Below are 12,943 nucleotides of genomic sequence, written 5' to 3'. Positions count from 1 at the left end.
GCTTGATTATTACCCTCTAACCCCAGATGACAGCAATTGGGATCTCTTGCCACCCAGAGGCCAGCAGGCATCTCCTCAGAACACCTACAGTGAGCATAAAAAAAGCATCAATTTTAATTATTTTTTAAAGCTAGGCATTCTCAACTTAAAAAGTTCAACCTGAATTCTTTTGAACTACAGCTGTTGTGTTCCATGCTACCAAACTTTTAACTACACTTTGGCAAGAGTTGACTTCTAATGCTTACCATAATCGGCCCTACCAAATGATGATTACATGAGAAACAAGGTGCTCCACATCACGAGTAAAGGCATCAGACTCCTGCCCTTACTTGTCCAGACCACACCAGATACAGCCTGTACCACACCACCCTTACATAAATTAAAGTTCAACTTTGCACAACGAATTGTGAAGACCCATCAACAGCATTGGCATCCGTTACATCAGGAACACACTGCAGGGTCCCAGGCAGTACCCATTTAGCTTAATAGCCTACAGGGGCATCACAGAATCACGCACTGATCCGTGTTACGGGAAGTCTCAGCACACATTACCATTCCGACGGGTTAGGGAGGCAACCTGTGCCACAAGGGCCAAGCACAAAAAGCATTTGCACTGAGTGTTTACTACCATGACCCGCTTTCCAAACTGAGCGAGACTGCTCCATGACAAGAGCCTTTCGACAGCAAGCCTGGCCATCTGTTGTTAATGGAACATCCCCAAGACGTGGCTGTTCTCTGCAGCAGCAACTCATTTTCAAAGGCACCTCCAAACTGAACTTTAATGTGTTAATCCATATCAATAATTTTCAAGAAAGCCCAGCTCCTCTTTAGGCTTCAATTTAGCACATGTTTACAAGCATGTGAGCACGTTTACATGCCTCTGGCTTCAGTCAGGTCTACTCCAACACATTAAAGATGAATTTTGATCCTCCAAGTAAGTTACTTGTACAACCTTAAAATTTCCAAGGGCAACAGCTGGGGGGGAGGGGGGGAGGGAGCAAGCACTCCCGGTTTATGTTTAAAACAGGCAAAAATACCATTTCATGTGAACTTTTAATTTAGAACCGGAGTATCTTTCCGACACGTTTTAAGCACCTGGTGAGCACCTCCTGAACGAAGGAGCAGCGTTGTCCAACAGGCTGACGATGGGTTGCAATGTAGCAGTCCAGGCTTAACAGCAGCCTGGCAGGCAGAAGCCAGATTTGCTGCACGCAACTGAACCTCCTGCCCACCACAAAAGCGGCCAGATCGATCTTTTAGTTTTACGCTCCCCCTCATCCCAAGGCCCTCCCCTCTCCCCCCACGACTTCACAAGACTGAGGCAGGGGTGAAAGGGATGACACCCCCCCCCGTTATCCGCTAGCACCCACCCGGGCTGGAAGGGGCGGCGGTAAGGTGAGGCACCCTAGGCCGGCGCTGCCAAGTCAGGGTCGCCTCGCTCAGGATAAGCTAAAATAAAACAATTATTTAAAAAAAAAAAAAAAAAAACACAAAACAAAAAACACAGGAAAAACGCCCCACTGTTAGCCCCTTCCCGATGCCCCGCAAGCCATCCTCCGAGCCACGCTCCTGACACGCTGGGCACGGCGAGCGGCACCACGCCGGGAAACGAAAAAACAGAGCAAAACAGAACAAAACCCCACTTCTTCGCTTTTCTTTTTCTCTCGCTTTATGCCGCCTGCTCCGGGCGAGGCGCAGACGAGCGGGGAAGACTCCCCCGACAGCTGCCCGCGGCGCGTCCGCGTCCTCCGCGTCCTCCGCGTCCGCGTCCTCCTCCTCCTCCTCCCCGCCGCCGCCGCCGCCGCCTACCTCCCCGGCCGGCAGCCGCCGTCGGTCCCGCGGGGAGCCGAGCCGAGCCGAGCCGAGCCGAGCCGAGCCGCTCCGCTACCTCCGCTCCGCGCTGCGCTCCCGGCTCCGAGCCCCCGCCCCGGCGCCGGCGGCAGCCCCAGCCCCAGCCCCGCTCCCGCTGCCGGCAGCCCGCGCCCCGCAGCGCCTCTTATAGGGCAGCGCCGAGCTGCCCGCAGCGGGGCCGCCCGCCCCTTCCACCGCCGGGGCCGCCCAGGAGCCCGCCGGTCCCCTTCCCCTTTCGCTGCCGTCCTCCCTCCTTTTTGTCTCTCCCTTCTCCTCTTTCCCTTCTTCTGTTCCCTCTCTCCTTTTCTCTTCCCCCCACCTTTTCTTTCCCTTTTCGGCGGCGGCTGTTTGGGGGGCGGGGACGCGGCGATTTGCATGTAGGCGGGCACATGGCAGCCAAAAACAAACTGCGGGGCTGCGTAGGTCCGCCCCGGCCCCGCCGCGGCGGGACGCGGGTCCAGGAACCGGGCAGGGGGGACCCGGGGGGCCGCTGCGCGGCCGCCGCCCTCCGCCCCGCGCCTGCTCCGCTCCCCGCACCTGCAGAGCTGAGCCGGTGCAGCCCAGCACCGGCTGTGCAGACAGACACAGACACATCCTCGGCTGTCCAGCGACAGGGCGTACCAACAGCGCTGGCCTGGCAGGAATCAATCAATAATAACCAACTTCGACGGGACCAGAATTTGTCCTCCGTGTCACTTGTGGTAAGGAAAAGGCAAGGAACTGTGAAAGCTAGCACTTTGATACTTACCCATAAATAAGGATGAATTCAGTTGTGTCAGTTTTTGGAGAAACTGGCAACCATTCACAAACTTTAAAAAAAAAAAATCTCAATTTATCTTTAAAGGTTCACAGTGTCCAACTTGACTTGCTCCAAACACAAAATCCATAAATGATGGCATGTTTCAGCTACCTGAGAAATGGCCTGTGTTACTGATCTTAGATTAAAGTCTCAGATGGCTGAGGGTGTCACAGTTCCTTGTCCAAATGTGCTCCTCCCGTAAAAACATCACCCATCATGCAACTCCTTCCAAATTTTTTGCTTGGTACATGGCAGGAGCACTTAAAAACACTGCAGTGCAATCTGTGAAAGTGTAGCAGTGCATTTTCAATGCATAAAATGCTCTGTGAATCAAAAAAAGTAATGCACAAAAGGCAGGCAACTCTAAATTGTGGTTCCCTCTACAGACATCATGCACTGCCATTGCTCTTCTGCAATGGAGTGGTTGATGTTACTGTTCATGCTGTTACTGCTTTGCCTTATTATGAGAAATCTGGGTGATATATGGTTACTGAGGGAACTGTATCTTCAAGTTGCCTGACTTGTATTTCGATGCTCAGCCTACCACCATTGTATTTCTTCCAGTGGCATAGAAATACAAATACCTGAAAGCAAACTCCAGAGAGCTTGGACTGATTGTAATCTGAAATAATACTATGCACTGGAGTCTCACAGATAGCAGTAAATATTCAAATTAATATCGCAGACCCTTCTACACTGAATAAAAGCTGACACGTTCATTTCGGCAGTGACCCAAGCTCCTTCCCTCAGTCACCACCTCACAGAGGGGCTCAGGGCTGGACAAAGTGAAAAAGCTCCTCGTCCTGATCTTCGTTTCCCCAGCGTAGCTGCTACATAACTTCACTGCCTTAAACGGATTCACTCTGTTTGTACCTTTGTCTGGTTGTAAAACTGAAATAAAAATTGGGTCTTTAATGTATAAATGCAGCTGTGCGTTTTTCACCATATCCTACAGCTTTCCATCTTTACACATTTCCAAACATTTACTGGATTGTAACTTTAAATTGTAAAATAAATAATTTCACCATGTTTACTCAGGACACAGGGAGAAAGAGTACATTTACTATCAGCAGAGTGTTAGGGCTCATCTCATGTCGTAAAGAGTTTGAAAGAGAGTGGGGTATACTGGGTAGGGTTTTCAAAAGAATTAGTGACCTGAAATCAGTGGAAACAGTGCTACGCCAATACCAAAGAGCTGAAAATTGCCCTGCTACTGGTGTCTCCTTAAACCAGGTTCCTCTGAAGAAACTGTGGGTTTTTCCAATATCATCAGAAGGCTGGATTTTTTGAATTCTGGAAATTGGTATCTGTGCCAACTGTTAAAGCATTTGGACAACATTTTCCAATGAAGTAGCTAATATGCAGCTGTTCGTGAGAAGCAAATGGAGCATTTACTGTAGTTTGCTCTGTTAAAATACCTGCATGATGGTGGGAAAGCATCTTTGTGCACCGCTGGATAGCATTTCTCCACTTCGGCATTCTCCTGGTTGCACGGCAGTGGCGTCGGGTCACTGAGAGACAAGCGCTGACAAACGGTACAGGAAGGATGGCATGGGAAGGGGGCACGGTTAGATCCGATGGCTAGGCTGTACAAACACAAAGTCAATAGCCACGCTGGGAATAGTTTCTAAGAATAACAATGACTATACTTATATTTGGGTGGCTTGAGTTTCCAGAGTGGATGAGCACATGCGGCTCTTATTGATTTCTCAGAGACATTTGTACCTCCCGTCTTACATCCACAGCAAACATTATGTTGGCTGTCGTGTCCTGTGGAAGGTGTGACAGCTCTCTGCAGGCAAAGTAGTCTCAGTCAGGGAATTCTGCTTCATTTAATTTATTGTCAGTTAACACAAAATTTCCCTTCGGCTGGGGCTGCACGGCTAGAAGGCGCGTCCCCTGGGTGGTGGATAGGGGATCCCTCTCTGGAGGGTGCACCGGATAAAACTGAAGAAGGTGCCGCGAACCAACGCAGCCTAAGGGAAGGCCACCCTGACAGAAAAACCACTGGCCCTCCAAGTCATGGGGGTTGGGCAGGAGGCCAACTACCTCCTCCTGGAAAAAAAAAATAAAAAGTTGCAGAAACGACGAGCATCAGAAATGGCGGGGATGGAGAAAATCGGTAATGAAGTGAGGAGGAGGAGATAGAGCTGGATCGGTCGTGTCCTGAGGGGGAAACCGACGGAAGACTGCGCTGTGGCCCTTGATTCCAGAGCACGCAGCCGCAGACCGATCGAAGTGGAAGAACGATGTTCGTGCCTTGTGTGCCTCCTGGCACTGAGAGAATTCAGATTCAGATAACACAAAATTTCAACTACTGATTCAGATATTGAGGGGAAAAAAAAGAAGACATAAACAATTAAACACTTAGGGAAAGACCATTTCTCTTCCCTCCCCAAACTCAGCTCCAGTTAAGCAGCTCTCCTACCCTCTTCCTAGTCTCAACACCCCTTGCTTTCCATAGGTGTTATGCTCAGTCCCTCCCAATTCTTTCTGTGAGGCACTGGACAATGTGGAAAGCTGGAGTCAGTGTGTAATGGTTCCTTTTTGCTGTTCCTTGCTGCTTACTCATTTTCCTCAGCTGCTCCTTGCCTCCTCTGCTTCACAGTGGGTCCTCCATTGGCCACAGTCCCTCCGGGGATGCCCCTGCTCTGGCATGGAGTGCCTCCTTCCAAGAATGTCTCTCCTTTCCATGTGTCTCCTCCAATTCTTCCTCCTACATCTCCTCACAGATGTCCTTATGTCTCCACCAGCACCTCCTGCCCTAGAGGCTGCTGCTCTTTCTTAAATATGCTTGAGCAGGGGTGCCATGTGCTGCTCTCAAAGCTGGCTGAAAGCAGCTGTGACTGGCACACAGGAGTTCACAGCCTCCTCCCTTGCAGCACCCTGCTACTAAAAGCCTGCCAGTTACGCCTAATACGCAGTTTCCATGACATGCACTTTCAGATTAGACCTGATCCTTTCTTCTTTTCCAAAGCCTAGCCTTCTCCTTCAACCTGTTCAACGTCCTTTTGCCAGTGCGAACAAGCAGCCCGCACTAGGGTCCAAGGCTGGGTGCAAGGGAAGAGCTACAGAGCTGCAAAGGGACTGTAGCTACCCCAGATACTGAGAGGTCAGAGAACATGTAAATTGCTGTTCATGGAACAGACATTATGTAGTGGAATGAAGGGGTGGAACTGAAAATAGGAAAACACGCTATGTTCTTGCTGAGGAGGAAGTTGTTTCTTCGTACTTGAAACTTCTGCAAGGCAAAACACACCGTTGTTGAGCCTGCAAGATTGATGGCTCCCAACGTCAGGATGCTAGAGAAGACTGGGCTTAGTCAAGCACATCAAGAAATGCCTTGGTATAAACTGAAGAGGTCTAAGACAAATTTCAGCAATAAAGCAAGTCACAGTTTAATACACCTTTTGCAGTCATTTGTTGAGATATTTCCATCTGGAAATCCAAGCTCATTTTAGCCCTAGATGACCTAGTTTGGACTAAGTTCAGGAAGCAGGAAAGATAGCAGTTTAGCAATACTTTTGTTCAGAAAATTACTTTTCAAAGAGCTTTGCTCATCTCTTTTCTATTACTTGACAGTTTTGTAGCATAACCATAGCTTAAAGATTCCTCACTACTGTATCTTGGGGTACACAGTGAAGGTTTAATCTGCATTTCAAGTACCTGCTCTGTCTTGTTTTACTGTCTCCCTTGATTTGCAATATCTGAGTCAGAGAATGGTGACAGCTTTCATAAGGTCTTCCTGGAAAGAGCTTCCTAACTTTTAGCAAGAAATAATTGCATTGCTATTATTTTATAGCAGCATAAGCTCTCACTGAGCAGCCTAGCTTCAATTTGTATTTCCTAACATGAGAGTTAGTCACGTCAGCCTGGTTTACAGCCCAGTGAGTACAAGTGACTGCATCATGCTGTTTACTGCCAATTGCTATGCTCAATTTTCTTCCCATCCTTCTATTTACAGAAAAACAGATACCAGGTAGTTGCTGTTTAGTTGTTCCACCTGGAGAGAAACAGAAGCACTGGCTAAGGTTTAACAATCCCTACGTCCGCTGCTGTGCCCTGCAGTGGGGAAGCTTTGAAGTGCTTATCTGCGCCATGCGAAGCACTGAATCTGGGAAGTTACTGCCTTCTGGACAAAGAACATTGCAGGCCTGTCCCAGTGCCTGCTGGGGGCAAAAGAGCTTGCTCTCGTCCTCTCCATCTTTCAATATAAACGTAGGCTTCAAACTGGCTGCAATCATGAATAAGCTGCTTCTAAATCCTTTAAATAAAATATAAATATATTGAAGCTCAGATACGAGCAAGCCATGATTTAAGCAGTTATGGGTAACGTTTCTTAATGTAACATATCTCGTGTTTAAGAAGGGTGATTTAAAAGCCATCTCTCATGAGGGTTAGTTGCCAAATGACTGCTGTTATTTTAAGAAGAAAGACCACTGCCACAAGCATAGCCTTGTCATTTCTCACAAATGCTTAACAATAAATATAAGCAAAATTACATCTGCAGTTATCTATATACAACAAGGTACTGTGAAGCTCACTGTTAAGAAAATTACTACAGTTTGGATGTAAAATATACATGCAGCCGAATACTTAGGTGGTAAAAATTCTTCAACTTTGCCAGAAATAAGCTGATTTTCCCAACTGTGGATCTAACCTATAGTTTGAAGAGCAAAGGAAGTATGTAGAGTCGCCAACTAAAATACTGGAAGCTTATGTAAGGTAGCAATTTTAATTTTATATTAAGGTTCTTCCTTTCTCACATTCCCTAGAGGTCTACTTTATAATGGCATGCAGCATGAATGTATTTTTGTGTTAACGTTTCAACCTTCCTCTGTGCAATTGTCTATCTTTTAAAAATTAGCCCAAACCAGGACTATTTCAGCAGAAATATTTCAGTGTGCATTACATGTGCATTGCCAGACAACTTTTATAGGGATAAACTGGGCTGCACAAGTCAGGGTTTCTGTGCGAGCAATGTGACTGGATGGATAACTATGCAGAATGTAAAAGTTCAATGTGAACAAAGCCCATGCTTTAAAAATTCTGCATTTCATCTCCCATGATAAATGTTCGTGCTAGTAACATCCCCAGTGCATGGAACAAGGAAGCAAAAATTCATCACAAAACAGAAATGAAGCCTAGTAGACACAGAACCCAATGAAATGTGAAGAAAGCCAAACAAAAGGATGCAGTGAGGTTTTACCTAACCTCAGTTTAGGTACTGATGGACAAATCTTCACTGGTGTAAAATGGACCAACCAGGACGTAAACTTCACTAATTTAGCCCTTGAGAGGTAAGTTAAAATGGCCAATTCCCAAAATTTCCTTGTGGCCAGCCAAATGCCATTTCACATCAGTTACAGTACTCTAGTTTCTTCAACAATTATTTAAGACAGATCAAAATGTGACTGTTTAAGATCCTTACTCAATCAGTCCTCATGCAACTCAATGCAACTTTTGCCTGAATAGGGAATCCTACACTGGGCTCATTACTACAAAAGCTTCAGCCTTTTACATAGACAGCATGTGTTTGAGTAGCTCCGTTTAGTCAGTGGAGATGCGCGCTTGGGAATTGGACTGCACAGGCTGGCAGTGCCCCCTTTATCTGTAGATAAAGTCAGTCCCTGATTAACAAAGCTTCTTTCACCCGCAGTTCTAGAGCTGCAGACAACAGCATTCAGTGCAAATCTTAGTGGCAAGGGGATCAGTTTTAGGAAGTGAAGTTTTTCCTTCACTAGATAATGACACTCAAGAAGGGAAGGAAATGCACCGTCAAGTATTCAAAACCAGCCTGTGAACCAGAAGGAAAGAGAGAAGGGGACTACTCCATAACTGTACGGCCTGCTTCAGCGCCAGTGACCAGAGGCTGTGGAGGAAAGCACACTGTCCCTCACCTCTGCGCTTGACAGAAGAGTTACACCCAGAGCAAGCCACCCTCAGGTCCTGGAAGGTTTTATTTACCTAGCCTCACTGCAATATACAGGCCAGTGAGCCCCTTGGCCTCCGCCCAAGCAAAGGTGTGCTTTTAGGCTCTTCAGCCTCACAGCAGCTTCCTCCAGCTCACTCTTTACCCACCAAACCTCCAGCGCAGAGATGGAAGAGTGCTTCAATCCTTCTCCTGACAGCATCTCCACGTCTGTAAGAAGGGAGGATACAGGCCTCTTGCCTGCCATGAACTACAGTACCCTTAAAGAGTCCCACTTTTTCTTCTTTGTTGTCAGAACCATTTCCTCCTCTTTTCCCCTCCCTGGCCTCTGCTGAGCTCATGAGTACTCCACATTACCGAGCTTTTCTGTGTCCATGCCATCCTACAGGGATTTGATTTCCAGGAGGCAAGAAACACCTCTTTTACACCTCCTTTTCCAGGAGTGACTTTTTCCAGAGACAGGACCGAGACCAGGTTTTGCTTTTGTTCTCTTTACACAGCTGGAGAAGCACCTTCTGCAATTGCACTTTAAAGGTGTCTCTTCAAATCTTGAGTTTCCCCAGACATGAAGACAAACTCATGCTGCAGAATGAAGGACCTCTATTCAAACCCAAATCTTTCAAGAGCTGCTCAGAATTGCCAGCCAACTTACAGACACGCTTACAGACGCTGCAGTCTGCTCTGTAGAGCCTAACTTGTTTTCCTCTCGCTAGGTTGTTCAGTTTAGGGTTTGCTTTGCACTGTGCTTTTACATAAAAAAACAGGCAGCTTTTGAGTTCTGCCAGCTGTTACGTTTTGCCCTGTTGAAACAGCTTCGCTTTCTGAATGTTTCCAGCTCTTTTATCAAGGCTGCAGGTTTGACCTCTACATTCTTTAGCTACTCGCAGGCATCCGGGGCTGGATCTAGGGTGCAGCCAGCTTGCTCTGCAGACACAATCCCCTTCTTGGCTCCGAGATGAGCCAGTTCCTGCTTCTGCTCATTTTGTCTTAATCTGAAGAACAGGTATCTCCCTGTGCCTGTTAATTATCTCCCCAGCATCTGCAGCAAGAGGACATATAGTCAAGTTTAACCTTCTCTGGTGCCCCTCCATCCCTCGCATCCATTACTGTGTGATCTCATCAGGTAGCTGGAGAGACTAATCCCGTTTCTGCAAATGCTGTCTTTAACTTGCATCCAGTGTTGGAGCCAGAGGCTGTGCAGCCACCGGTCAGGATATCAACAATCTTCCTGGAAATTCAATGGACTCACAATCCATGGTACATTTCCACAGAGGCTCCAGTACCTATGCTACCTCCTTTCTTATCATTCTTGGCCAGTTTTCCTCTTTATCCCCACGTGGCATGCCCAAGTGTGAAATGCTGTCTCTTTATTGTCCAGCATCAAAACTCACTGACTTCACTATCCAGAGCCTTCCTCTCCTTCGGGAAGAGGTTCACTCTGTTTCTCTTCAGCTTAGAGGACCTCTCTCTCACTTTGATGCTTCTGCTTCAGCATATTCCCACCTGCCCCTGTAGCAAGAATAATGCAACATTTTGGAGGCGGTCTACTTTTGGAGAAGGACAAGACAATCAACCTCCGCTTCTCTGTCCTCAAGTCTACACAGTCATTCTATCCTGCTGCACTTGCTCCTAGTCACGCTAGCCACACGTTCCATAAAAATGAATAATTCTGGGGCTTCTTATTTCTCCTATTACCCGTTTCCTCCATTTCTCAGGCCTCAGAGTATCATCGCACATAATTGTACAGGAATTAGCTAGGTTTACTGACTCTACTACCTTAAAAAGAACAATACACTCTGGTCATTTTTTTCCCCCAAGTCAGGGTCCACTAAATCAGGCGTTTCCTTGGCAGCCAAGAAAACATTTTCTTTTCCTCGAGAAAAGCAATGTCTTCAGCATTAGCCCCATCAGAATTACAGAGCAATGAGATATCTGTTTGCGTTGTTTTTTCTTGATAGCTGTGAAAACTTGTCCACTTTCTTATTGCGTACTCAGGAAAGAATTTTATTACAATGGCTGTATCCTGTGATCCGTGTCCAGGCTTCCTCCCTAAGGTGCTCATCAGTGTTGACTTTCATAAGGAAGTTATGATCAGGAACAAGTTTTTTGACTGAGATTTTCAGGGCTCCTCTTTGGTGATGTGTGGGCTACAGAATCATTGTAGCCTACAAGAAAGAAATCCGCAGCGAAAATGATTCCTAGCAATCAGCCCAAAATTATTCATGTCCAAAAGAGCTACATAAAGAAATGGAAGGCATGAGAAAACTGGTGGGTATGTAACACTAAGAGAAGGGGATGCAGACCATACAGATAGATGCAGGACAAGATTGATTCCTATGCTACCCTATAAAGCTCTCCCAAGGTTAGCAACAAGATGAACATGCATTTTAGGTTTTGGCATATTCTGCTTTCTTTATTAAAATGAATGAAATATAACCTTGACAAATGCTTGCAATCCAGGTGCCAGAAACAGTGTTACCTCATAAGAAGCTATGATCAAGAAAACTATATAGGGAACCTATACAATCTCATTTCTGTAAAAACGTTTTTTTTCCATTACTGCTTTTAGTAGTTCATACATCACGTGTTGTGCTAGTCATAGGGATTTGGGAGTTAATACAGCTTTGTAGAGCTACTTCAGTGTTCACACGCCATTTTGTAACGCATCTGGTTATGATTGCTTTTAGACATGAATTAGATGGGCTTTGGGTCTCATCCATTCCTGCAGGATTGTACCCCCTCTAAACACACACTGGGCTGATTAACTGGGTGTTACTTCAGTAGCTCAGCTTCAGATCCAGAGTTTCTTCACAGAGTGTATTTCATGTTGAACCAGGCCCATGTGGTCATTATTCTTTTTTCTTTCCCCCATTCCATTACCACTTTTTGGTCTTAAAAAGACAAGAAACTACATGGATGCCTGTTAACATACAGAAGGGATCTTGTTTACAATAGGTGTTTATCATCCACAAATTTTTTCCACAGAAAAAGTTCAGTCTTCTTCAGATTCAACCTGCTACTGATTGGGCTTAATGTGTTTCTCTCGGGGACAGAAAGATTCTGTACAGTCCATCTGCATGTTCTGCAGTCCCTTTACTGCATCAAGGTAAAGCAGTTCACTGACTCTGAAAAGTAAATTAAGGCTGGATTTTAAAAGCTGGATTTTAGTTCTCAATTAAACGGGAAGTGTTTTTCCCAATTTCTGCCACTTTAAAGAATCCACTCAAAACAATAGGTTCAGAATTTCACACTTGCTCTCCAAGACTGCTTTGGAAATTTTTGAGTTTGGGCATTTACGTTTAATTTTCCTAGGTTGTTTTCATTTTCAAGGAATGATCGAGTCAGCCTCTCACAGATGAGTACCTTCAAAGCTGCCAACAATCGCTAGAATTTCTTTGGGACACTCTGCAGTGACAGCCCTGGAGCCACAATGTCTTACCTGTTTTCCTCTTCTACTTCTAAACATTGCACACCATGATTAGGGTACTGTTTAAAGGTAACATTAATGATCTATTTATACATGCTCCAGTATTCATGATAAATAAATCTCTGATGGCATTATCAATGTTTTTATCAGTTCTGTCTGGTTAGCTTGTTCTTCATTAGTTTGTTGCATGTGGACAAATAGAAACAGCAGTGATTGGTGGATGCATTCCAACCCTGCCTACACAAGAACAAACTCCTTCCAGAGAAAAAAAGAAATGTTCTTTCTTTCAGGGGTTTCTTTGGGTCATTTTTCAAGGAGAACTGAGCATCCTCTGTGCATTAAGAGCAGCCTAACTGCTCTTGCCCCAGTGCAGGTGTGTCCCTGAAGGCTACAGCTGGAATGTAACCCTTCTTACATATTGCCACTCTGAAAAACTGACTGCAGCCTACCACTGAATGATGGCAAGAAGCAGGAATCCATCTTGATTTGCACTACTATCTTTACATTGATGTATCTTTCATTACCTCCCTGCGTCAACCCATGGCAGTTTTTCACCCAGTACTCTGGGGAAATTTGGCCAGCTATTCTGTTAGGAAAAGTTTAAGTGTAGTTGATCCTACTTTGGAAAAACATGGTGGAGAAAATTACTTCTTAAGGGATCTTCCCATCCTGTTTTTCCACGTTACTCTCCCTAGAAAGGAACAGAGTGTAACTAGAAAGTATACCTGCATCCTGCTGTATCACAAACATGGTCAGCTGCACACACTGCCACAGGGGAGCCGGAGGAGGTGTCAAACCAACTACAGCACTGTGGCTGGAAGCCCTGTTCTCACAGGAAAACATTCAGTAAAAAAATCTGGCTATGTTGTAACTGCTTAGAGGAGGACCAGCAGTCAGCAGTTTTCAGGCACCTCCTCCTTTCGCACAGTATCAG

At 45.9% G+C, this 12,943-nt stretch overlaps 1 protein-coding gene across 4 annotated transcripts in view; it reads right to left on the bottom strand.

Annotated features, from left to right (window-relative positions):
* Positions 1 to 2,189, bottom strand: part of ABCA1 (ATP binding cassette subfamily A member 1) — a 99,812-nt gene extending 97,623 nt beyond the window's left edge. For 2 of the 4 annotated variants that reach the window (XM_082336635.1, XM_082336639.1), the window contains exon 1: positions 1,810 to 1,953. The gene's annotated coding sequence lies outside the window, so the exon portion shown is untranslated. Of the gene's footprint in view, positions 1 to 1,643; positions 1,762 to 1,809; positions 1,954 to 2,170 lie in introns of those variants that run through there. The other 2 variants (XM_082336638.1, XM_082336636.1) reach the window with 2 other exon arrangements.
* Positions 2,190 to 12,943: the final 10,754 nt, after the last annotated feature.

Source organism: Platalea leucorodia (genome assembly GCF_965183815.1).
Source record: "Platalea leucorodia genome assembly, chromosome: Z".
Classification (NCBI taxonomy): domain Eukaryota; kingdom Metazoa; phylum Chordata; class Aves; order Pelecaniformes; family Threskiornithidae; genus Platalea; species Platalea leucorodia.
Note: the sequence above shows the minus strand (reverse complement) of the source record. Positions and strands in the feature narration are given on the sequence as shown.